Below are 22,495 nucleotides of genomic sequence, written 5' to 3' on the forward strand. Positions count from 1 at the left end.
CTAGTGCTATCCCACTCAACCGCGTTGCTATATTTTTTTTCGCATTTTTTCAAATTTCCCGCTTATTTTACTCTTCGGATCACGTGATTGACTGGTTTACGATTTTTGAATGAATTATTTCCGTTGTATTAAAGTAACTCCGGGGGACCAGTCTAATAAAAATGGATAGAAACAAGTGCCTGTGATCAAACACCGGAGTTTGTTACAAATTATTTGCCGGGTTTACTATCCATACGAACCCCGAAAATGAGCAAGTCTTTGAAGTATTAATTATCACCTATTCAAACTTATAATTGTTTAGTCAGAAATTCTACCATTTGAAAACAAACGTCGTAAGGTAAACTGTACACTGCTACAGTGGGTTACAAAACCAAACAGAAGCTGACAATGACTTTATTGTTGGTCCTACATGTTCTGCAACATTACCTGTTAGTGCTAAGAAATCTTCACATACAAATGTAGGTAGTCGGGTGTAGACCCATCATGGAAAAAGACTTCTCCTTCAGTTTTATACACTGACAGTATGAGGATTTAATATATGAATTTACAATGGAGGAAAAAAAAGACTCTTCTTCTGTATCATGTGTATCCAGACAAAAACTTTAACAAACAAAGGGGTACATTAATTATTGTAACTATCATGAGCATGATGAGGACATCATTACAAGAGAAAACATCAATAGCATAATATAATAAAAACACATCAAATCAATTACAAACAAAACGAGCGCCGCTTTAAAGTTACTGAGAATTGTCGAAAATTACGCGCTTACCACAGCGCTATCAAAAAATCCTGGGGAAAACACTGCAATCTGTGTCTGACACTTAAATACAAAATACTCTCCTTTTATTTTGCTTGGGTTGCTGTCACTCTGCTATAAATGTATATACATGTACCCCACATGTCCTTTAATATAATGATAACAAAACAACAAGCATAGATACATGTACATAGACTTGAACAGAAATTAATTTTTATGACCTATTTTAGACTTGAATCTTAAATCTTTTGATGTTGAATGATAGCCTTAATTAAGAACCAGAAAGAACTGATTTACTGTTATATGTTAAAACTTGATTACAGCTCAACTTCTGACTAATAATTTCAGGTGGTAATTATAAGAATTTGATATTACAGGAAATTCTAATGAAATCTGAAGATTTGATATATTTAATGAGTGAAACATAAGTATCTATATATATATTTGTGGATGATGTATTGATTTTTGTGTGTACAGGTCAGATGTAAATCTTAGAAGATGTGATCAAGTGGTAGAATGACACAGTTATATTCCACGATTGGTGACAAGTATTTATTGGAATCCAGATTACGGAGCAGGATAGGCAGGGACTATATTGTGTATTATTCTTGTTGAAGACAGTGGATACATCAAACTGTAAGATTTACTTAGATATTTTGTCTTCTGCATGTGACAGTTTATCAGTTATATAGTGAATTTATACATGTCTGTACATTTTTGTAATTGAGTTTTAACAGGTTTTCCAGGAAATTGAAATTATTGCACATGTTGTAAAAGGGGGGTCACTATGGGGTTGAAATGACACACAGGAGAGAAACTGTATTTGTGTGTGATTTATGTTTTTTTTGTTATGGACAATAGCTAGATTTCATGATTTCTTTTTAAAAGTCCTACATTTGTCCTTTATATATGAACAGTTTAAAATGATAATGGTTTGAATGTGTTGGCAGTGATTGACCTAATAGGTTTTCATGGAAAAGTGGTATTTAATTTGGTATTTATCTTACTTTTTGGCTTTTGCTGTTGTGGTAGGTCATCAAGGAATCTATTTACATTGACTGAGGAATATATTTCTACTAGATAAGAGGAGGGTAGAATTTTGTTTTGTTAATTTTATTTGAAGATACTCAGTATGAGATAAACAGGATCCATTAGATGTTTTGTTTTTCTAATACATTTGTTCTCAATAACAAACATTGTTTGCTGCCTGTGTTATTTGTCCGATGTTTAAAGAGTGGTGGATTGATACTGAAGATATAAGCTAGTCATGCTAGTTGGCAAATCCATTAGCCTGTCTCATCCTACATTTACATTCTTTGGACAATTGACTGCACAGCCTGAGTTACTGGACATTAAATACTGTCTGTACAATACATTCACTGTTGGAGTATCTATAATAAATAACTGTTTTATACCATTATTTTCACTTCATTAAGAAAACAAGGTAGGATATAAACTTTCATTATCACATTATTAAATATAATTTTGTTCAATCATTGAATTGATGATGTGTTTATGTAGATAAACGTGAGTGTAAATCATGATAATTATTGGCGTATTAGATGATTTATGGAAAACAATAAGTCATATGCTTCATAAGTGCATGCTATTGATGTTTTGAATGGGAAAATATTTTAATATCAGAGCCACTTTTCTAGAGGAAACCTTATAATAGATATATAGAGAATTACCCTTAATAGTTTTAAAGAGCCTGCATTTGCAATATATAACATGTATAATCGACAGTATAATTTGAATTTCGTAATGAAAAGTGAATTTTACGTGATTCATACATTAAAGCATACTAATAAATCATAATGGCATAATCATGTGTTATTAGCTTAGTCTATTTGGTTCTATATATTGTCAAAAAAATCCATTAACTTTGCTGATCATTATTGTTAACCTCATTTATATCCATCTGCATGTGACCTATATTTTTTTTTATACATGTACATGTATACTTTGACCTAGAGGGAGCATTTGCTTCACATGAATATAATGTCAAATATAAAAGGAAAACTGGTAAAGCAAAGACAAAGACCGATTTGGTCCAACAATATAATAATGATTCTTGTACAGGTTACAGGTCTGTTAATTCAGAGATGATGTTCATCAAATTGGTTAAAGATCTAGGATGTGTTCATTTCTTTTGTAAACATGATGAAATGCAATGGTAAAATCCTCATTATACTATTGCACATACTATTTATATATATATACAGTGCTCTAGCTAGAAATCAAAAGGGGCAGGGTGCCAGTGGAGGGCAGGGCACTTTTTATGATAAGAAAAGGCACTGCTCATTTTTTTTGTCTACGTTTCTGTGTGTATCACGAGTTAACGAATCTCTTTCTTTTTTTTTACTGTATATGTTTTTATTTTTAAATAAAGATGCTTTTCAACTATAGTCTTTATTTCATTGTTTGTGTAGTTATGAATGATATAGTACATCTTCATCAACATATTAGGTTTTTACAGTTTAACTTCACTCTACCCATTATTAAAGAATATGTGGATTTTTTTTCGAGACTGAGAGCATTACTAACTTAACAATGTTTAGAACATGGATTGCTAAAAGTATAATTATCAAGTAGAAATTGCAATATATATTTTTTAATATGTTCAAAGACAGTTAATATCTTTAAGGTAACATTATTATGTTATAATATATTCAATTGGTGATTTATTCCTTTTTTTGATACTAGATAATAATTTTAGAGCACAAATTTGTAATAAGCTAAAACAGGGGAAGTAACTCCAAAATCAATTTCCACCACGTTTGGGTTAATTAAAAACTGTGCTTGTTGCTAACAAGTTGAGATGGAAGGCATTTCTGTAAAGGCATAGTTTTATTTTGATGACTTAAATTCAATTCTAAAGTCATGAAAGTCTTCATTTATATACGCTCTTCCATTGTGACTTGGAGATCGAAAATGCCGACCCAAGCTAAACACACTCGCTGACACATTCATCAAAAGTATGACAAAAAGATACATTGTCCTAATTAAATAACCTAGTTATTAACACCTTTGAAGTCTTTATCATTGTAATTGATTGTAATGACATGATTAACCTGGGGGCAATCACACAGGTGTCATGTATGTAATTAACTTGGAAATCAGAAATCGATGAATTAAAATTTTACCAAAACGGCACAAGATAATTTTGGAAAAAGACGTCAGGGCAGCAGGGCGCGGATGAAGGCACCCAGGGCGCGGCTGAGGGCACCCAGGGCGCGGCGCCCTTCTATTTTGGGCTAGCGAGACCACTGATATATATATATCTGTCTTTAATTATTTGGACCACATGCCCATCTACAGTCTTCCAAGGTCATGTCAGTGGTTAATTAAATGGCACCAATTGCAGCAATGTTTATTTTTTTTACAATTCCATGAATTGTAGATTGTCCATCTTGACTTTTGATTTTCTTATATACTGTACATGTGGATTCAATTATTTTCGTGGGTACCAATTTTCGTGGATTGATGAAAACTTGTATTTTCATGGACATTAATTTAATTTTGTGGTTTTGCCAAAGTCTGTACATTACATACAGAGATGGGTCCAATTACTTTCAATGTAATTGATTAAATTACAATTACTTTGTCATTTGTACGATTAAATTAAATTAATGATTACATCATTTCTGAAAGTCTCTAATTAAATTAATGATTACATTGGAAAAGTAATCATGATTACATCTGATTACAATGAACTAAAAAAACAAAAACATTTTAAATGATGTGAATGAATAGACCACTTTCGAGTTCATCCGTCACTGGCAAAAACTCGTCAATTATGCACGCCTTTATGACGTCATTTACCAGATAGAGGGGGTCGCCTGTATCCCTGCACTATTTACGTTCATCAAGCGTCTTAGTGATCGTCTTTGTGCAGGATAAACTAGAAATAATGGTTGCTCTGTAGGTACTTACTGACAATTCCCTAATGACAGCAGTGTTGATTGTCAATTTTGAGAATTCAATTTGCCGAAAAAATTCGTATAATATAGAATTATAGTTTTCCAACCACTCGCTCAACATTGGAAGGGAAGTGACGACGCCCCAAAACGCACAAATGACGGTGATAAAAGCGTGTATAATTGACAAGTTTTTTCCGGTGACGGATGAACTCGAAAGTGGTCTATTAACGTTAAATATAACTATAGCGCTTTTTAGAAAGGATTTTGTTTTATATATTTTAAAATGATAACTTCAAACTTCATCTATTTAATAAACCACAAAAGTTCACTACATACATACATGAACATTGTGTCACCCATTACACTTAATCATCATTGATCTCTGAATTATTTTGACTTCAATTGAATATGGCTTTATAAAAAGTTTGCTGTTTGTCTTCTGACCTCTTCCAAACTATATATGTATTTCAAGGTGCAGTTTGTGGAAGTTAAAATATGGATGAAATATAGTTACCAGATAAAAACTATGTAAAATTTTAATAGAATTGTTCAAACAGATTGTAAACAAAATACATGTATTATAAATCAATGCATTTTACATGTCCAGTCCAAGTACATACCAAAAATTTACTTATTTTAAACAAGATATTTGGCCAACTTTTAATTTAGTTTGTGCTAATTAGATACATTTTCACATGTCTGATTAATCTTTTATCATATATATATATTGTCCTACAGCTATACTCAATTGGAAATTGCAATAAAAACAAACCTTAATTGGTTTCCTACCTGTCAATTCAGAGTTAACAAAAATCACAATATTAACAAAAGATTATAATGCAGGGTTAAAGAAAAGTATAATATAACTTAAATAAAACAGGTTTTTACCAAATATATATATTTACATCTTAAAATCGTGAATATATGAGCAATATCTTTTACTATGGCAAGAGACATAAAATTGAATTATATATGTCTCTTCTTAGGCTAATGATGACTTTTCAATACTGTAACAGTTTATATTTCACTGAAGTATACAAATCAATTAACATGCTTTATAAAGTAAACCAAACTATCTTAACTTGTTAAATATTCATTAAATAAGAATAACAAAAAGGATCATTTATTGACCATAACACAGTTCAAGATTTTTTCCATTGTAATCAGAATGTAATCATAAAGTAATCAGGATTACAGGGCATTTTGAAAAGTAATTGATTAAATTAAATTACATGTAATCAGATTTTTGGCTGATTAATGATTACGATGATTACTTGAAAAATTGTAATCAATTACAGCTGATTAACGATTACAATTACAATTACCCCAAGTCTGATTACATATATATATACCTAATAGAAAATTTGTAATTCGTTAAACATTTAAATTCATGGTTCAACTGTACCAACAAAATCCATGACAATTGGTATCCAATGAAAAATAATGAATCCACAGTACATATGATGATATTTAGTTGTTAAGCATGTACATGTATGCTTGAATAGAATAAGATATATAGTTAGGGTCAAATTTGATGGATAAGAATTTGACCATACACATGACATATGTAATCATATCATTCATATATATTGTATTTATCCTGGAGAATAACAACTTAAACTATTGATTTTAACCATTGGCCTGGGTTGCTGTCGATTTGATTTATATGCCTCACATCTTTTTATTCATTTGAAACTTTATATACAATAATCAGATGTGGTATGACTGCCAATGAGACAACTATCCAAATCAAGGGCTTCAGAAAATTTGTATTGTTCAACTTACAATGTATGGCCTTCATCAAAAAGCAAAACCCAATTATGTATAGCTATAATAGGCAGACATAACAAAGTGGGAACAATTCCATACAAGAATGTAAAAAATCAGTTGAAACTGACTTGAATCGTCATAATTTTGCACATTTATTTGTGCAGAGAAAAAAAACAACCTACTGATAAACATGATAAAACAAAGGGTACCAATTTTTTCCAGTATGTTTATGGTAATATATATATGAGCCTATGAAGAATTGTAAATATCAAAATAATTATTATTTGATGGAAAGATGAAATTTTCGGTCTAGACAGGTTTATGGTTAGATAATTTCAATAAGATGACTCTTGATTATATAACTAGCAAAGTGGAAAATAAGTGGATTATATAGATGAATATAAAAATAAGGAAATATAGTATGTTTTCAAAGAGACAACTTTCCACCAGAGTATGGATGCATGTAACTGCAGGGCCAGTTCTGGCCTTATAAAATATATAAGAAGATCTGGTATGAGTACCAATGAGACAACTCTCCATCCAAGTCAGAATTTGTAAAAGAAAAACCATATAGGTCAAGGTAAGGCCTTCAAAATTTAGCCTTAGGGCTCACACCAAACAGTTAGCTATATTATGAGGGCCTCATAAATGAAACATGTGAAAAAATACAAAATCTTTATAACATATATGCATGAAAATAAATTTTGTCTTCACTGAAGTTAAAAAAAATCAAAATGAACTTCAATACAGGTGATTATTTACATAAACTCAATAGGATGAAGTTTTAATGAATATGATTAATAAATGACGCCAGTGCAAATATTGATATTCTTTTAAACTTTTATCAATAACTTTTTTTTTTTTGCAGTGTGCATATATTTGTTGCATGGAGAATTTTAAAGTTTACTTTGAGAAAGATATGTATTATCCAATTGATATGTATAAAGTAACAAAGTCCAAATTTATAGCTGCATTATGTGGGCTTTTACTCAGTTAAAGACTGTACAAATAATCTGAAAAATATATCTAGATCTTTTCAATTTCATTTAAAACTTTAATTATTTATATTCAGGAAATATCATCTTGGTAATTCTAGAATCTGAATTGAGGTCTGACTAGAATAACATACAAATCCTTTTAAAATTCAACCTTGTAATTGCAAGTAATACAATCAAAACATGTTTTAGTTGAATATATTGATTTTGTGAAAGTAGCAGAAATATTTTTATTTAAACAATGTGTGATTTATTTCTGTTTATGTCAGACCATAGGATTGTTTTATTTTAAATGGATATTGGAATCTAATTGTATGAATATCATGAATATTGTAAACATGTTTATTGTTTGAATTTTTTATCCAAAAGTCTTAGTTATTGAATTTTGTTTTTGGAAAATGACGCAGTCATTGTTCCATAACTGCCGACCTGATTTCTCTGCCTACCGCGCTTGGTTTCGTATTTACTAATTTCAATACAAACTGGAATGTGCTTGTGTTATCATTAATATGCATGAGCATTGTGTAGTAATCAGCCAGGAACCAGTTTACAAACTAACTGGTTTCTGTTTGTATTCCACTACAGTCGAACAAAGTGTTGTAGTTTGACAGGAACCAGTCCAGAATTTTGTAAACTACAAAACGTAATCGGTTATTATCATTCCGTTTTGGTGTTTCATACCGACTTATATGGTTTGAATAAGCTTAAGACCCTTCAAACATTAATGTGATAGGTATATTAAAGACTGTTTTACAAAAGGATGAAACTGTTTTGCTTTAAAAGTCGTACTATAGTGATATATGTTATGTACGGATTTCCACTCTCACCGGTTAATTTCTTCTTTTACACGTGCTTTTGAAACTTCCTGTTTAAACATGGCAAGTTTTAAAATTGTTTTTTGAGTGAATTAAACTTATTTTAACAATCACGAAGCGTTCGGGAATCATTTCAAGCAGTTTCTTCTTCTCTTTGATGATGGAAAATAGGTTTTCTCAAGAAAATACCGCAAACGATCGCAGAGGAATTGAAACGTACAAGTCAAGTCGGCACCTGGTTAAATTGGCATCTAGTCAAATCGGCACCTATTTGACGTCAATTCGGCTTCCAATAATATTTATTATAATATTTTCTATTCAATTAATTAATAACTGTTACCAAGTACATAGTGAATATTAGGTAAACAACGAAACCAAAGTGAATATGTTGTTGTGTATAAAAGTAAACAACGAAGCTATTGTTTTAACCATTAGACAATTATTAAAATTAAATGGAAAACTATGAGTCCCTTTCAATAAATCAAACTTTCATGCCAAATAATTAGCAAATTTAAGGTGGTTTTTTTTCAGTAATGTTTAAACAGCATTAAACAAACAATCCTGTAAAAGACTCAACTGGTTAAATAATGCATAAAAATATCCAATATCTCATGTATTAGTCCAAATAATAATGACGTCTGACAAGGCTATTTTATTTTTTTCTGGGACGCCTTCCTAAGACGTTCGTAGGAAGGCTTCCTAAGAAGGCGTCCCAGAAAAAAATTAACATAGCCTTGTGGTCATAGGAAGGTGTCCCAGAATAAAATTTAAAAAGCCTTGCCAGACGTAATAATTATTTGGACTACTCATATATATCATTAAAAATACACCAAAAAATTCATGTAGTTGAGAAAAATAAATACATACAAAATGTACATGAACATCCAAAAAAGTGCAAGTTAGTATTAACTCTTTTTGCTTTAAAAATTTACAACTGCATTTAAGTATTGAATGCTTTTTTTTTGTAAATTCATTGAGGTGTAAAAGCGTTGACCTAAGTACTTTTTGTATGAAGCGCGTAAGCATAGCGCTTCATTCTAAAAATGTGCACATGGTCAACGCTTTTGCAACCCTATGAGGTTACAAAAAGAAACATTCAATACTTATAATTACTTTTTTTAGCTAGGATCATGAAAACACGAATTTTATAACTTTTTTATTCAATTCATCTGTGCACTTTATTGTGGGACCACGTGTTATCATGAATGAAAAGTTTTATTGAGTGATGCAATTGCTTGAGGAATAACATGTGATGTGCAGTTAGCCAATCAGAATAAAGTATTATAATGAAACATATATCAAATGTAATTATAACAAAATACATTACGTTGTAAGAGTTATCTCCCCAAACACTGTTTTTCTTGTGGCCACCTCTCCTTCGTAACCGTAAAAGATTTTATTTTACCAAATTGCTCGTTACATATTTAGGATAAGAATATTCGTTTGAACCATAGCCATATGAGAGTTATTCCCCCTTTTTCATTTGATTCAAGCGATATGCATTTTCAACTGGTAAACCATAACTGATAGAGACCTAGGGTCTTCATGAGGTCATTGGTACTAAAAATGAAAATGAGGTCAATGTCAAAGGTCAAGGTCATATTATAAATTTTGATTTTGGCTTATTTTCACTTCTTTTCAAATACTGTATGACATTTTGACAAATAATTTTTCATAAATTATTAGTTGCGACATGTCCTTACTTGTATATTTTGGTTGAAAGGCTGCGCATACAATAAAAGGGAGTTTTTGTCCATCTTACATTTAAAATTACGCGTCAAGTGGTAGTACTCATTAACCAAACATATTAAAGACCTAGGATATTTTGATTCAAGGTCCATGGTTTGTGACCTTGAAATTGAGGTCAAGGTCATAGGTTAATAGGACGTCATAAAGCCATAGGAACTAACATTTTAAACTGATTTTTCATATTTCAATATAAAAATAGATCTTTTCTAGTGGAAAGACTTCAATTGTTCTCTGAACAATTTGTTTTTAATTTACTTCATATATTGTGGGAGAAGGGGGTTCAGACTATGTGGTATCAGGTCTGTTTGCGCCCAATACACTTTCGCACCTCGCACGTTCACACCCAAGGTCCGTTCGCACTCTACTCATTCGCGCCCAATTTTAATTCAAATTCAAGTTGAATAATTGGAAAATCATGATTGTTGTTTTAAATTGCTTTGGTGTAAATACTGAATGTATTTATAGCTTGGTATGAGTAAAACATTGAAGATTTTAAAGGAAAAACACAAAAGATAATTGTTTTTAAGCCCTTTGATCTGAAACAACGAAACAATAAAATATAGGAACCAAAATATAGCAATCCACTATTATAACCAAAACATGATAAAATTTATTCAACACACAGAAAAAATATTAGTCAGAATCTCACTTCATTATGAAAGAGGTCAATGAAACAAAGTATAGCAATACACTAACCAAAACATGATTAAGAGTTATTCAACGCTAAATAAAACGTTGACAAAATACCACTTTATTTAGAAAGGATTATTATTATCTTTAACAATACGCTATCCAAAACATGATTAAGATTTATTCAACACAAAAAAAAAATGCTGTCTCACTTTATTTTGAGACAATGACAACAATTATACTTATAAGAAAACACTTGCTAACAGAGTTATTAAACACAAAACCAATTAAGATTAGTTGCGAACATGTAGGGTGTGAAAGTGAAAGGGGGCGAACATGAGTTGGCGCAAACGTGAATGGGCGTGAACGGACCCGGATTCAGCCTATGTACCAGTGAGAAATATAGAAGCCTTTCTACAGTATTTATTTGTACAATTCAGGTAGTCTTGACCTATTCATTTGTCTTAAAAAAAACCCAGCCAGTTGGCACCTTCACTTCACACACACACATATACGAATATCAATTATATGCTTACGAGACATGTTGCATTGTTAAACTAATTACGGTATGTGCTTGCATAAAAACTATCCCAATATTAGAGACAGTGGCGTCATTTTTCCTCAGAGCTTTCAGCTCTTTGATTCTCCTAAGTTAACTGTTAAGTCTTATTGAACATTAACTCTAATGTTAATATTATGAAGGTTGCTTTATTTCAGATTTAAATAAACAACACCTTTTGCCATAACATATATATATAAATGTGCTAAATCCCTTCTGTTTAGCCTTTTATAAGAGTCCCTGTAGAGCTAACATCAATCAATCAATCAGATTTATTTGAACCCTGATTGTATCTGTGTGAAGCGGCGTTTTGCATTTGCGCCGATCTGCATTTCATTTGCGCCGATTTTTTCTTTCATTTGCGCCGATTTTTTTTTTCATTTGCGCCGATTTTTTTACAGGTAAATTACAGGTAAATTACAGGTAAACAGATATAAGAGGATATGGTATTAGTGCCAATGAGATAACTTTTCATCCCAGTCTTTGAAGATACATCTTCAGCCTCGGTCTTTCGGTCAACTGCCACATGGTTATGTTCTTTCTGTGTTTTGACAATAGTCTCCCAATCAGAATCCGTTGTGACTCTGGCTTTACACGATTTAATGGTACATCGGTAAGATATGTTATTTTTCTGGACACTGACCCTCCGATATGTATGGCTGTCGAAGATTAAAGAATTGACTCATCGGGTCGTTACAATATGTCCATCGTGTTACAACGAATTTCCAGAACAATTAGAATCAAAATAAACTTAAAAATGGTTTACTTTCATAAATAGTCTTCCAATCAGCTTGGATGGAGAATTGTCTCATTTGCATTCATACCACATCTTCCTATATCTATTAAACATAAGTGAACAACGTTTATAATCAGATATACCAATAAACCTTCAAGTTTTATAGTACATGTAAAAGTATTAACTTATTTTTACCTGTAAATCCAATTAGGAGAAATTATAAAATCGGCGCAAATGAAAAAATGAAATCGGCGCAAATGAAAGAATGGAAATTTTCAAAATCGGCGCAAATGTCATACGCCCGTGTGAAGCAGTGTAACTAGATATATGTGATTTGAGTGGTTTTTCATATGTATCACTGGGGACCCAAACAATAATTTGAACTGATACATTTTGTATTTCAATATTGTATATTGTTTATTTTTGTATATATGTTATGTTTGTCACAGATCATGTTTTTGATTTATATGGCAATAAAATTATTTGATTTTGATTATGATTTAACTAATATTAAGTTGTATTGATTTAAGAGCTGTTCTGACTACTCTTTGTAACCTTATAATAGTCTTTTGTATATCTTTTGGGTTATTTTGATTGATATTATGTAAAACATTGTATCTGCCGAAACATTTTTTATTATCTATCCTTTCAAACTTTCTAATAGAAGAAAACTTTTGATAAATTGCCTAGGTGTGTATTAACTAATACTAATTTGAGTTTTGAAATAACTTTAAAAAATCTGTTTGTTATATAACGAACAATATGGCTTAATGTTATTGGTCATCATTGTCTTAAATAAAAGTAATAGGAAATCTAGTACATGTACCAGAAATGACAAAAGTTACCTTTCCTGTAAAACCAGCAGTTTTAAACATTTGGAGAGTGAAGAAAAAAGACCTTTATGTTTATAATATGTGTTAAAACAATACCTTTATATACACATCAATACCTTGCTATATAAAAGTTAGTCTTTCATACAAAAATAATGTGATAAAATGCCACAACTAGCCACCACATACCAATTTAGTGGATGCAAGTTTTGTCATCCATCCACCTTTAACAATGAGAAACCTCCATTATGTATAGATAGCTATCAAAGGTTGTGACATATGAGAAAATTTAATGGCCTGAATAGTAGAGGATAGAATGGATTTCAAAGATCCTGCCAGGCATTATGATTATGATAAGTATTGAAATTATACCTATAGCTAACTGTTGTGCTCTTACTGAGTTGTCAACTTAATATTGATGCATGTGTCAAACCATTCTATAATTTATCTAAAAGTACTGAAATTATAAAGTATACCATGAGCAAACTCTTGTGCTCATACTGTGCTGTCAACTTAATATTTAACAAGACACATATGTCACACCATTGTGGAATTCATTTTTATCTCAACACTATAATACTGGCTAAGTACAAAACCAATAGGGCATTATAGAAAGTACAATGATTTACAGCTGTATTTATTAAAAACAGTTGAATTTTCAATTGATTTGTTTTATTGATAGATAGGAAGGTTTATATAAATAAATCTTTTTACAAGTCTCTAAGTGCAATATTTTGTCTGAGAAGATTTAGGTTGACTACAAGGAAATTTAACAACTTGTAAGCATGGTAAGTAATAATAATCTTCAGATCAATTTTACATTTTTACAGTTAAGAAAATAAATTTCTAAGTAATTTTACTCTTTGAACTGTTTTTGAAATCTGTTTTTCTTGTGGGAGAAGACAGTTTTATAATTTATGGTTAGCTATATAGGCCAAAGAAATATATTTTCTAGATTTTGAATAAAAAAAGTGTTGTTGAGTTGGTCGCTTTGTTGTTTTTAATTTTTCTAATTTTACCAAATGAATTATTTCAAGTTTTGAAAATGATTGGTTGATTGTTAATTATTATTGTGGAATGTCCTTTGTGCAAATGGCTTTAATATTTCAATATTTTCTTTTAAATGAAAAACGAAAAACATGTTTTGGTTTTATCATTTAATATCATACTTTTTTCCATAATACTCATAGTAAATAAAAGTACCCCTCTATTTCATGAAAAACACATCAGAAAGTTTATAAAAGAGGGACGAAAGATACCAAAGGGACAGTCAAACTCATAAATCTAAAACAAACTGACAACGCCATGGCTAAAAATGAAAAAGACAAACAGAAAAACAATAGTACACATGACACAACATAGAAAACTAAAGAATAAACAACACGAACCCCACCAAAAACTAGGGGTGATCTCAGGTGCTCCGGAAGGGTAAGCAGATCCTGCTCCACATGCGGAGTAATTAGAATAAGTTAATCTCTGGATAAAAAAGGGAGATAACACATATAGCCATTACTGTTGATTGGCTATTTATGGCTTCAATATAATTCTATTGTCTATTCTAATGTCTTTACTAAACTATAAACTAAACCCACCAAGTAACATGTACCTGAAAATAATATAAACAAAATAATAGAAAACACAGTAGTTAACAATCTAATCCTTTTCTCTTTTCACTAGAAATGTTAATGTCCAAATAAAAATGAAAATGAAGGCAATTAAAATGTCATAGTATCAAGTATTTATCTGATCTTTCTTCTCCTTTTTTTTTTTATTGTCAGTTGCACTAATTACAAAAGGCTTGAATTCAAAAGTCCTTTTTCAAAACAACGTAAAATGTCTTGTCCAGAAGCACCATGCTTTGTAAGAATATTGGCGATTTGTTCATTTGTCTGAATCCATTTTACTTCTTTAAGCTCTCCACCTTGAAGTAATTGCTTTATTACATTGATCTCCACCCTCAATCTCTTTTCTCCAACAGGTTTATCAGAGTATATTGCATGATAAAGGTCTTTGTTGTCAACGAAACAATCTACTGGAGTATGCATCAAATCGTTCTCATTATGCATTAATTCCTTCAACAGAGCTGCTAAAGATATAACACAGTCCACACCATCAGCTAAGGCCAAGGCTTCACTTGCTAAAGTACTACGTACAACTCTTCTTAATTTCTTAGACTGCCAAGTGATTGGGTTCACTTTACCATCATCGCCCATCAAAAACACAACATAACCACCCTGACTTCCACCATCTGGAAGATTTCCAAATGATGCATCACTGAACAAAATAAATTTCACATCATGTCCAAGATTCTGGAATTGCAGTGAAACGGGATCGTTTTGCACCTTCCTAATTATTTTATTGACTTTCTTTAGATCTTCAATAGTGCTAGACTTAATTTTTGATGAAATAGCAGCAACATCAAATGCAATGTCTGGACGTGTTTGTCTTGCTAACCATAATAATTGTCCTATTTTTGACCTCAATAGTGTCTGTTCTGATGATGAAAGAGGAGATGTTTTAACTCTGTCTTTATCTATTAAAACAGTCTTTAACATTCTGACATAGTCTTGCTGGCTGAGAACAATAGTTTCATTTTCTTGGCTGAGGTCAAGACCTAAATATTTGAAAGACTCACAGGATTCTTTCCCTACCTTAAACATATCCCTAATTCTGGACACAACACTTTTCTCAAAGGTACTGGATCCTGCCCAAAGAAAGTCATCTACATGAACTGCTAGGACACCAGTCAAACCTTTTTCATTATACCAATAAAAAACTGCTGAATCAATTTTGGACACTGTTCCTCCACAATCTAGCAATGTTGCTTTAACTTTTTCATACCACTTTAAGGATGCATCAACAAGACCATATACACATTTGTTAAGGCGCCAGACTTTACCAGTTGCTTTAACTTCTTTAGGAGGTCTCAAGTAGACTTCTCTTTGCATTTTCTCTCCTTGAAGAAAAGCAGTTTTAATGTCCACAGAATTAATTGACCATCTTTTACTAGCAATAATTGATAAAATTAGTCGTAGAGACTGCTTTTCACATGTTGGTGAATTCTTTGGTATCTCATCTAGACTGTCTTCTTCAAAACCTTTTGCTACCAATCTAGCTTTTCTATGAAATTCGTTCTCTAATTCTTTCATAGTGTAAACCCATCTTGTTGAAATACAGTTTTGACCATTGTCTTCAACTTCTTCAAAAACATTGTGCTTTCTCCAGTTATCCAGTTCTGCCTCTCTAGCCTCAGTAAAATCAATATCACTTAAAAGTACATCTTCATTCAAGTCATCTGACTGGTTAACAACTTTCAAATCATTGACTGTTCTTAGATCAATTGATATCTGATCACCTCTCATATTTTCTGGCTGATTGTATTCTATATTATACCAGCTCTTTTTAACAGTTGTAGCCTTTCCTGCCCTGCCTAAAATTATTGCTTCTCTTGTGTCATTTTCACCAGGGATTTTAAAATTCACTATCTGATCCTTCTTTAATTTCATACAATCATTTTCCTGGGACTCAGGATTATGTTCCATACTTTCCTCATGTATATCATTATCTGCCTGATTTTCCAAATCAAAACTGTCTCTCCCTTCAGACTCAGGACCATCTTCACCATTCAAACTACCATTCAAGCTACCAGCATGACTATCATCTTGATCAGCATTTTCGTCTGCAGATTCTACAACATTTTCTTGATTTTCATCATTCTCAGTATCATTTTGATGAGGCTCTTCATCGTCACTCTCATAGTATACTAAGTCATGATCTGGTTCAGTGTTGTTATATGTTGCAGCTTGAGGCTTACGCACAGGAGTTGACTTTGCTGTATGCTTATGAATAATCTTTTGTTTTCTTTCAACATCAATGTCTCTTTTTATTCTACTTTCATGTACACGCACATATGTACCTCCATATCTTACAAAAACAACTACGTTATCTTGACCAATTACCCAGCCTGGTCCTTTCCACTGATTGTCTCGTAGGAAGAAAACTTTGTCACCATTTTTGAATTTTTCTCCTGAAGGCCGGATTTGCTTACGTAGTGCCCTTCTTACTTTCTCAGAGGATTCTGCGGCAATAAATGCTTTTCTAGCTTCATGTAAGCCAACTAAATGCTTTCCCATAACATTACTAATTGTTGTACCTTCTAATGCAGGAGGCTTGTTAACTATAGACGATGGCATGTTTGGGTTCCTTCCAAAAACTATTTGATATGGACTGTAGCCATAGACATTCAACAAACTGTTCTTAGCATGAACTGCCCAACTGACGGAAGTCTCCCATGAAAGGTTAGAGCTTTCTCTCATTTTATTGATTGTTTCTGTAAGCGTTGCGTTGTGTCTTTCCACTACACCATTGGACCAAGGACTATATCCTGCTGTTGTTTTAACTGACATGTTCAAGTTTTCTGCCATGTCTCTAAATATCTGTGAATTAAATTCACCTCCATTATCTGTGTAAACACCAATTTCAGGTGCACCATAAACGCCAACCCATATCTGCATGAACTTATCTACAATGACTTTAGAGTCCTTTCTTCTGATGATTGCAGCTGCACTCAATCTGCTAAATAAGTCAATAACATGTAGATAATAAAAGTTATGGTCAATTTCATGAAGGTCCATTGCCACAATTTGATTGAAATCATTTGCATGTGAAAAGGCAACCACTGGTTTAGCTTTTGGATGCTTGAACTTATGGCAAATTAAACACTTTGTGCAGATATCTTTAAGAATGGTCTTTGTTTCAGAATCAACAGAACCAGTACTTTGCAACAGGGATAAAAGTTTATCTGATGATGCATGTCCAAACTGCTTATGCAACTTTAAAAGAATCTCCTTTTTCTTCTTAAAAGATAATTTTGTGTCAATGATCAAAACCTCCTCACTCTCATTCTTATTTCTGTTTGTGAATTGCTTGTCTTTAATGTTGATACAGTAATGACCACTTGAAGTTAGGTTTACATCCACTAATTGTCCAAACATGGTAACCTTGTCATTTTTGAGATCTAGGATAGTGCTTGCTCTTTTCAGAGAGGTTTTACTTAACAATAACGGTATTTCACAATCCACCACTTCTGTTTCAATTGAGCACTTAACTGATCCAATAAGTGCTGGAATTTTCACTTTCTGATATGAATATACTGTTTGTCCATCACCAAATTTGAATGGTACATGACTTTCATTACAAGTAAGTTGATCAAGTCCTGGATCAAGTGATTCTACAAATTCGTATAACCATTTAGAACCACACACTGTCTTGGAACATGCAGTATCAATAACTGCAGCATTGAAGGCTTCTGCAACAAACACTGTTAGAGGCTTAAATTCTTGTGCGGAGGTAAATAATGTTATATTTACAATTTCATTTAACTCATCACTCTCATGTTCTGTTAAATTCACATCTAGCTGCTTGTGAGGACAATCCTTGACCCAATGAAATTTGGAATCACATATTTTACATCTTGAGACATTTCCATTAAAGACTGGATTCATTTTAGTCTTAAGTCTACTAGAGTTGGTTGATCTATCAGCTCGATTACGAGGAAAATTTCTTCTTGAACTTCGACCTCTCTGATAATACCCATCACTGACAAAAGCTGATTCTTCTTTAACAGTTACAACAGAGTCTTGTTCTCCAGGAAAATTTTGAGATTTTGATGCAAATATCCTATTCAAAGCAGATTTCATTGTGTCGAATTTAAGGTCAGAACATGCAGTTAATGCCAGCTGACGATTACTTTGACTTAACCCAGCATTGTCAAGAAGTTTAAAAGCTAGAATTGCATCTGGGAGTACCATTTCATATTTCTTACATTTATTGCATCTCTGCTCAAACTCAATGATATAATCAGACATGCTTACATCATCTATTCTGTGGAACTTATCAAATACAGTATATGCAGCATAAGCCTGATCTATTTTATCCTTCTCAAAAAGCTTGTCCAACTCAGTTATCAGCTTATCTACTCCTTCATCAACATTTAAATCAGTGGGATCTACTTCTAGGGCTACTTCCCTTGGTTTTCCTTGTAGCGACAAAGCTAAAGCCAAACCTCTCTTCTTCTTGTCAAGATCTGTCACGAGTTGCCACATTTTAACTTCATTTTTCCATTGTTGATAACTTTTATCTTTGGTCAAACCTGGTGGGTTCTTGTAACTAGGTGCTGTTGCCATCTTTATAAGCTCTGCTACCACTGTTGATTGGCTATTTATGGCTTCAATATAATTCTATTGTCTATTCTAATGTCTTTACTAAACTATAAACTAAACCCACCAAGTAACATGTACCTGAAAATAATATAAACAAAATAATAGAAAACACAGTAGTTAACAATTACTCTTGTCAGAACTAAAGCATCAGGTCACACAAGAAACAAAATGTCATTTATGTTATTCATAATCATTTGCTTTCCAAAAGGAACTTGCTGACTATGCGGTATGGGCTTGGCTCATTGTTGAAGGCCATATGCTGACCTATAATTGCTTATTTCTGTGTCATTGGTCTCTTGTGGAAAGTTGTCTCATTGGCAATCTTACCACATCTTTTTTTTATATTGTAGTACTAATATAATAGTACTACCAAAACACCATATTTATTTTACATACTAGTGAATGTGTGGTAAATGAATGCATGTTCCATTATTATATATATAAATATTGATTTGTTAATAACTGTAACACATGTGTCTGTAGTATTGTCATTATTAGTTTTGTTGATTTTATATCCAGTAATTAGACTATTTAATTCTTAACAAGTTCATGTCTTCGATCCATGTGTAAACGTCAAGTGCATCAACTGCACAAGACACTAATGCACTGTATGTGTGGGAAATTGAAAAATAGGGACATTTTTTAACTTTACTAGTTGAAAGATAAGAAAACCTGTTTCTTTACATTAAAACAATTATGTTTTAAAGAAGTGAAATCTATAGTGAATGAAAACTCCATGTCACTTGTATGTGGTGTAGAATATACAGGCTTCATATATAAATAAGGCCATTAGTTTTCTCGTTTGAATTGTTTTACAATTGTCATATCAGGGCCTTTTATAGCTGACTATGCGGTATGGGCTTTGCTCATTGTTGAAGGCCGTACAGTGACCTATAGTTGTTAATCTCGGTGTCAATTTTGTCTCTTGTGGATAGGTGTCTCATTCATGTCATTGGCAATCATACTACATCTTCTTTTTTATATTCAGCAGAACCTTGCAACTCAATCAAGTTTTATAGAAAAGTTGGGTTGGGTCTTTAATAGCAGTGGGTAAATTTATGTGATATGAAACCATGGTTCTCACTAAGGCTTTATGAAGACAAGTCCAGAGACTAATCATTTTTGGTAATGGATAGTCCAACATAAAGATGAAGGTATTTTATTACAATATGAATTATTATTACTCCTTGATTTTATTAATTGAGCAATGAGCCAATGAAATGACATTAAATTCAGACTACTTTTAAATGTGTGTTCAGTCATACACAATTTTACAATCTTGATGCCGTATGGACTCACCAGTTTGAAAATGGTCAGTCCAGACAGATTTTCATGTGTCCAGGACTCTTGTACTCCACTTCAGTTTGGGAGAACCCTGACATGCATGACTAGTCTTTCACAGCTTTCTGGTGTCATACTTGAAGAAGGAAGAGTTTTAAATTGAAACAGAAATATATGTTTTTATAAATCATGACTGCATGCAAACTCCATGACTCCCTGAAGTTACATGTGCCTGGAAACCTTCAATCGTAGAAATTATAAGCAGATAGGACAGAAATCTTTACTTTGTGACACTAATTAAATTAATCATCATCTGTTAAGCAGGAAATATGCTTAAGTCATGCACAGCCAGTCATTAACCCAAAATAAATACCATTGTATATTGTTAGACATGCATAAATATTATTTCATCATAGAAACTGACATAATTACACCGATACCGATCAGATTCTTAAGATTTTCTGTCAGAGTTCTTGGATGGGTTACTAGTTGTCCATTTGACACTTGACAATTTAAGGAGTAATTCTGTTACCATTCTAGATACATTGTTTGTCAACTTTTGTGTCAGGATAATTATCAGATTAACAAGTGTTTTTCTCTGATTCTTCAACAGTTATATTTCACTTATTTTGATATATAAGGGGAAATAACTCTCATATGGAGTCTTTGGAGCAGAATTGATCATGAGGACCGGATATTTAAAAAGTTTGTTACAATTGTATTATACATATGCCTCACATATTAAAATTCCTCAATGGAAATATTTTTTTTGCATACTTGATTCACATAGGATTTTTCAATAAAATCTTGAAAATATGCTTTAAAGTATTCATGCAATGCGAAAACAAATATTTCATCAAATAAATTTAATATGAATATTAATATATTGAATATTCTTTTCATATTGGATACAAATTTTATTAAGACTGATGCAGACATTTCATGGTCCAAGCATTTCAACTGAGGTACTACACAGGCGTCAAAAGGCTAATTATGGAGTAAAGGGGGTGGCGTCAAAAGGCGTCGTTTATGGAGGAAAGGGTTAAGTAAAGTCTACATGTAAGCCTGTCACCACTGAACTGCTGTAAATTGGTTAACTATTCTACTTTTGATTTTCAATATCTAGTGTGGAAGGTTGTAAATTTTTTACTATGAAAAGTAATCTCTCATAATTGGTTAACAGTGTTGGCAAAGATAGTCTTAAACGAATTAAATTTACTTATAAATAATAAAGTCGACATTGCTGTATAATAAAGGAAGGAATTTTAGTGACCAATAGTATTATTTAATAAAACCATGAATATTACAATTTAACATTTTGTTAGAATTGATTTTAGTCCACTGTTGAAAAGTTTTCCATCTTTACATGTTGGTTTTATATACAAGCCTTTCTGCGGTATCACATCAAAGGCAATTGATCATGTTATCTTGTCTTTTTCATATTTCATATTTTGTATGGTTCACATTACTCTCCTATACTGTACAATTGTTTTATATCGGTGGTCATAAAAAAGAAAAACGATAAACTTCAGTGTAATTGAGACTGTCTTTGCTCATTGTTGAATGCTGTACACCAAACAGTGACCTATAGTTGTTTATTAATTTCTGTGTCATTTGGTCTCGTGTGGAGAGTTGTCTCATTGGTAATCATACCACATCTTCTTTTTTATATATTTTATAATATCATCTAATCATTTCTAATAGAATTGTATAAGTTAAAGACTTAAGCCAGAATCATTCTCAGACCGCAGTTGCTTAAAATGTTTAAGACATCTTTGTTTAACCAATGTAATAATCTGACAAGGTAACGTCTTGTATTGTTTAATGGGGAGGACTGTAGTATAAAGGAGTCAGAATATTATAGATTGAATCATGATAATTTTGATAAGTATGAACTCATTACTTTCAATAATTACTTACTGTTATATAAGAGCAGAAAGTAAGTGTTTAGTGTAATAAACTATAAGTATACAACAATTATAATGTCATGACAGAGTTAAATGGGTGTCTGTAGTACTGTACATGTATTATAATGTCATGAGTTTAATGGGTGTCTGTAGTACTGTACATGTATTATATCTTATAAGTATACAACAATTATAATGTCATGAGTTTAATGGGTGTCTGTAGTACTATACATGTATTATAATGTCATGAGTTTAATGGGTGTCTGTAGTACTGTACATGTATTATAATGTCATGATTTTAATGGGTGTCTGTAGTAC

The 22,495-nt window shown here is 31.9% G+C and overlaps 1 protein-coding gene across 3 annotated transcripts in view; it reads left to right on the forward strand.

Annotated features, from left to right (window-relative positions):
• Window positions 1-22,495, forward strand: part of LOC143057911 (calmodulin-binding transcription activator 2-like) — a 96,100-nt gene that overhangs the window by 3,062 nt on the left and 70,543 nt on the right. For all 3 annotated transcript variants that reach the window (XM_076231370.1, XM_076231369.1, XM_076231371.1), the window contains exon 2: window positions 1,239-1,397. The gene's annotated coding sequence lies outside the window, so the exon portion shown is untranslated. The remainder of the gene's footprint in view (window positions 1-1,238; window positions 1,398-22,495) is intronic.

The sequence above is a fragment of the Mytilus galloprovincialis genome, chromosome 13, assembly GCF_965363235.1.
Source record: "Mytilus galloprovincialis chromosome 13, xbMytGall1.hap1.1, whole genome shotgun sequence".
NCBI classification, from domain to species: domain Eukaryota; kingdom Metazoa; phylum Mollusca; class Bivalvia; order Mytilida; family Mytilidae; genus Mytilus; species Mytilus galloprovincialis.